The sequence below is a fragment of the Salmo trutta genome, chromosome 21 (genome assembly GCF_901001165.1).
Source record: "Salmo trutta chromosome 21, fSalTru1.1, whole genome shotgun sequence".
In the NCBI taxonomy this organism is placed as follows: domain Eukaryota; kingdom Metazoa; phylum Chordata; class Actinopteri; order Salmoniformes; family Salmonidae; genus Salmo; species Salmo trutta.
Window position 1 is genome coordinate 21,562,370 of NC_042977.1, and position 6,278 is coordinate 21,568,647.

A 6,278-nucleotide genomic window follows, 5' to 3' on the forward strand; every position below is an offset into this window, starting at 1 on the left:
GTTTATCCCCTTTCCCTGTTTGGTGGTATGTAATCAATCAAGATCAATTAACCAAAATGTTGAATCATTAAAGTCATTATCATTAGTTGAGGTAATTAGGTAATTATCGCTATTTGGAAAATGAATGGCTCATTAGCTTTGTTGTATATTTAATCTCTTGCGCTCTAGATTTGTTGTAATAAACCGTTTTCAGAGTATTACATCTTTCCCCCTGAAGTTGATTCTTTACAACAACCATTTAGATCTGAGTGATAAGACCAACATGTGATCCTGTATCTGAACGTCAAGAGAGACAAAACTTCCAAATACTGAACACCGGCCTCTATTATGTTGGTCAGATTAATCCAAATTTACATACAGGTCTTTTTTTGTAGCTTGTCTGCTGGACGCTAATGTTGTAAACTGAGGATCATGACACATTGAAGGTCATTCATGCCTGGTTTCATCTTGAGGGGAGCCTATGTAGAAGAAGCAGAGAGAACAGACCAATGAAGTCCCAACCCATATGGCACTCCTCCCACAACCAGCTGGGCTCGCCATGTGTGGCGGCAACACACTGCAACATGCATGGAACACACACACACACACACACACACACACACACACACACACACACACACACACACACACACACACACACACACACACACACACACACACACACACACACACACACACACACACACACACACACACACGATTACCATTCAGCATTCAGGTCTTGCAGAGTGTGTTTATTTAGTCATTACTGTGTCTGAACCAAAGACAGTCAATAGGCTGTAGAGAGAGTGTGGACTCTGCTGAGGTGACTACAGTAAGTGTGTGTTAATGGACTATAGTACCATGCCATCATCCAGGCAGTTCTTAGTTAACAGATTGGTTTTGGCTTACTTAGAATAGCCTTAGTGAAGCTGATGCTTCATTTCCCCCAGAGTGCAATGGAATGCAAATATTAGATGGTACTGTAAAACTGTGCATTACATTGCATCACTTGAATAAATTTACATTTTGTTCCAAGAGCTAGCCACCCCCCATGGCCATTTTACTAGAAGCCAGAATCTTTATACCTCTCAACCTCATCAATTTGGCCATAAGTGTCATTGGACCTGAGCCAAGCCAAGATGTAGTTTTGGGTGGGAGTCATTCGAAAGCAGTTATTGTCAGTGATGGCCAGCTGTTTTCTAACAGCCTGTGACTGACTAATAGAGGTGTAAAGGGGTTTTTGACACTTTTCCAGGATTTCTGTATCTTTCCTTGGCCATTGTCAACATGTTTCACATTCCAGAAAATAACTTTTATTTATACAGGGTGGGTCACCATTGAGACCAGGGTCTAACTTACAACATGAACTTACACAATAACATGTAATACAACAAGATGAATCAAACCAAACACAACTCTCACATATCACCTCCGTTAAACTCAAAACTGTCCAATATGGTTTGTATTTGTATTTATTAAGGATCCCTAGTATTTGTATTTATTATTTATTTGTATTTATTATTTATTTAAGAACAAATTCTTATTTACAATGACAGGCAGCAGCTACTCTTCCTGGGGTCCAGCAACATTAAGGCAGTTGACTGAATGAACTCATAAAATCTCGAATTAATTAAGAACAAAAAAATTTGAATCACACAAAACTGTAATAAAAAAGGCACACGTTAAATATGAATATCTTGGTCTTTTCCCTCACGAACACATTCCAACAGTGTCTAGGACATGATGACCGGAGCGTTCTCCTATTGTGAAGGTATACACTGAGTGTACAAAACATTAAGGACACCTTCCTAACATCAAGAACACCTTCCTTAAAAACATTAAGAACACCCTCCCTCCACAGGGATGCTGGCCCATGTTGACTCTAATGCTTCCCACAGTTGTGCCAAGTTGGCTGGATGTCCTGTGGGTGGTGGACCATTCTTGATACACACGGGAAACTGTTGAGTGTGAAAAACCCAGCAGTGTTGCAGTTCTTGACACAAACCTACTACCATACCCCGTTCAAAGGCATTTAAATATTTTGTCTTGCCCATTGACCCTCTGAATAACATACATGCACAATCATGTATCAAATGTCTCAAGGCTTAAACATTCATCTTGAACCCGTCTCCTCCCCTTCATCTACACTGATTGAAGTGGATTTAACAAGTGAAATCAATAAGGGATCACAGCTTTCAGCTTGATTCACCAGGTCAGTCTATGTCATGGAAAGAGCAGGTGTTCATAATGTTTTGTACACTCAGTGTACATCTGTAGGTAGTAGTAAACAAGTCACAATCATTTACAATTATTTGAAACTCATATTAAATAAACAACAGATTAAATATTCAGTACATCCAGGCCTTGGGAGAAATGCAAAGCAAACAACAACGTTGATTATAGCGGTGTGTGAATCATCTTTCATGGCAGAACCCATGCCAGCTAGGAGGCCTGTCTGTCTGTGTATGTAGGAGGAGGAACAGCTTGGGTGTACGGAGGAGTGAGGCTCCTAAGGGGTATGGTTGTACACTCTAAAGACTCAAAATAAGCGAGTCTGTGTGCGTGTGTGTGCCCACCACCATCTGGCTCCGTGCATGTGGTCCGACTGGAGGCCAGAGCCCAATCTGTACCATCATGACTCTCCAGAGATGCCGGCTGCCATGCAATTATGGTGACAGATGGCAACGCTGCTGCTTGCAGCCTCACCAAGGAGACCAAATTCACCTTCATTAAACTCTGACTGGCATCATGGGTCCTTGGCCCCCTTCAAAAGATGACTTATTTTTTTTGTAGAAGGAATTGTGGGTGAGATGTGTGATCTACAGAAGCCCGTTCCTGCCAACCCCCCCCCCCAAAAAAAATATTTAAATGAGTTATGAGTATGGTGGTGTATTGCTGCCACTCAGATTATTATTTTATTACAAGATAAGATCACATTATTACAAAACAATTCAATAACTTGGTATAACAAAATAATCCATTACCTCATTATTACGAGAAAGATCACGTTCATAACGAGAAAGTTGTTATTATTATTACTAAATAATCCTTTATGATGAGAAATATCCTTTATTACGATGAAACGTTAGCAATGGCTGCTTGGCAAGCTTGGCTTCCTCTCATGCACAGGTTGACATTATGGCCAGTCTCCTTGAGTTGATCAACTTTGATTTTCTCCTCGGTTTATGGCATTGGGAGATATTAGTATCATTGAGCAATATAAATAGTGTTGTCATTAGTTTACGTACATTGCAGAGAATTCTGTGTTCTTCAAGGCTCAACAAACAAAAAAAACCAAATCAGACTTCCTTGACATAGCGTTATTCTTTATTGATCAATTGGGCTGACATGGGAAGCTTCATGGATACAAACTAATGCATCTTAAATGCATCCAAGCGGGATTTTCGGTGACCCAAAACACAGTCAGGCGTTTACTTCATAAAATTCTAGATCCCCATGGAGTGGGATCGAGATTAGCTAGCTAGCTATCTTACCTTCACAACCAATAGGACTTGTAATTTCACATTTGGAAGGTCCATTGAAACAATTAACTATCATGGTTATACAATTTCTTTTTTTGTCCTTTTACCCCTTTTCCTTGGTATCCAATTGGTAGTCACAGTCTTGTCCCATCGCTGCAACTACCCTATGGACTCGGGAGAGGCGAAGGTCGAGAGCCATGCGTCCTCCGAAACACAACCCTGCCAAGCCGCACTGCTTCTTGACACACTGCTCATTTAACCCAGAAGCCAGCCGCACCAATGTGTCGGAGGAAACACCGTCCAGCTGGCGACCAGCCAATTTCCCCCGCTTGGTGGGGGGGGGGGGGGGGAGACCCCTCCTCCAACCAAATCTCGCTTTGGGTCCCCAAAAAGCTAGAGCTGGCCCTTTGTGTGTGTCTGTCTGCAATCCTGTCTGTCTTGGAGTTCCAGATGTGGCTGGAGGAATAGTGGTGGCCACTGTATGGCAACTTTAATACTGGAGCGCATGTAGGAACTCATGGTCATGAAATGAATCTATAACAGTTAATACAAGTATCCTATATTCGGTACTACTACAATGCTAGCTAGCTAGTACATGTACATATGGATTTACAGTACCAATACTATTTTATTAATATACAAGGTCCACTTTGACCCAAGAAAACAAATCACACTAAGGATTTGCAAAAGGTAAGATCATAATGAATACTACAATACTATTAAATAGACAGAGGACCTGATCCTAGATCAGCACTCCTACTCTGATGGCAAATGATCTCTCCCCCTCATCCTTTCTATAACTTCAGATAGACCTACTGGTCTATGATTAGTTGATGTGGGTGATTGGAAAAACAGATTTGGGACTAGCCTAGCAACATAAGCTCTTCTCAACTATTGGCAAGGATTTATTTCACATCCAATCACCATGAGAGATGCTTTATTCTGTATTCAACACTTCTATTGCAGGAGCGGTGAGCACCTATCAGATCCCTCTGCTCTCCTTCACCCCTTGGGGGAGCCTTTGGGGCAACCATTGCTGAGGCCAGGAAGAAGTCTGCAAGCCAAAGTAGAAGCCAAGTTAATCGCCATGCAATGCTCTACTGACCAAGGTAGACTATGCTTTAAAGGGATACTTTAAACTACTTAGCCAGAGTCAGATGAAGTTGTGGATGCATTTTTATGTCTCGGTGTTAAGTATGAAGAAAGTTAGAGGTAGTTTCGCTAGCCAATGCTAACTAACGTTAGCTTCCAGTCATTGCGCTAATGCTAGTTAGCAATTGCGCTAGCTAGCAACTTCCTTCAAACTGCTGGCAAAGGCATAAAAATGGTATTGTCGTGTCTTTGGGGTACCATTAAACTGAAGACATGTTTATCAATTAACTCCCTGTAATTAATATCACGCGATTAAACTGATTAATCGTTTAATTGTAATTAACTAGGAGATCGGGGCACCAAGGAAAATATTCAGATTACAAAGTTATATTTTCCTAATATAACTTCCCTATATTATAATATAGGCCGATTATCTTCTGGTTTAAATGTTGTATTTTACCTCGCGTTCAGTCTCATTCCAAACGTCGTAAATTGTTGTATCTGCACGAACCCAGTCTTTACTAAAATCATCCATACATCAATTGTCTTAAAATCATTTATTTACTACACTAAGTAATTAACAGAAAACATACAAACAGTAATTATCATCACAAAGGATTGGTATGGTGTAATGTGCCCTAATGGCTAACAGGCATGGCTGGTCTGTTAGACAATGGGTCATAAACGGTCAGCTGAGGAGGTACACAGAGTTCATTAATATTAACAATTGACAATTGAAGGCTCACTCATTCGGGAACAATTGCAATCAATATATATTTACGCTCAGTGTGTCGTCGGGATCCTTGTTCGAGCGTCGTTCTGATGGAGAGTTTTCTCTCTCTCTCTCTCTCTCTCTCTCTCTCTCTCTCTCTCGGTTAGAATGGATCTTTCAAAGCGACATTCATTAATGTCGTCATAGAATGGGTGTTTCATTGGTCTTCGCGTTCGATGATATAATTTACTTAGCTGCAGACTAATAATTAATATCAAAGACTTGTTCTTATTCTGTCGGTCTCGATAGTCTAAAAGTTAACCACGTGGTGTAGTTCACTTTCAGTAGAGGAATTGGATGGTAAAACCTACTGGCCAACTCACTAATGGAGTGGAGGCCTGGTCTCCAGAAATGTAGCTCAGGGTATAGTTTTATAGTGACCCTAGAACAGGCTTGTCAAATGACGCCTGGTCCTGTCTGTGTCCCTGGGGGGGCGTGCCGATGGCTGAGTTAAGCTTGGTACAGAAATCCACTTCTATCACATTAACATCAGTACATAGCATCTCAATGTATTACAAATAGCTTTATCCTTATTAATACATTTTATACAACCATTATGATGCAAGTCTCATCGCTGAGGCTATTATATAAACAGTTTTATGGTAATATGGCTATATTGTCTCTTCTGAGTATCACAAAATTGTACCAAGCGGAAAAGTTCGTAGCTGGATTCTTCACCAATCTTCCATACCTTCTCCAGAACACACATGTCGCTCGGTTCTCCAATTCTATGAGTTGGAAGAATTTCCTTTGTCTCTCTATGAAACATGTGGTAGGAGATTCTCCTCTTAGAGTTTTTACAACCCTTTCACACAGGGCCTGGGTTGGGGGGAAGGTAGGTTGGGGGATGGTACAAAGGGGGGGAGGTCAACTGTCCTCCCTGTACCCAAAGAGGCCAACGTCATGACAGTATCCATGAGTTCATCTGACTCTGAGGAAGTAGATAAAGG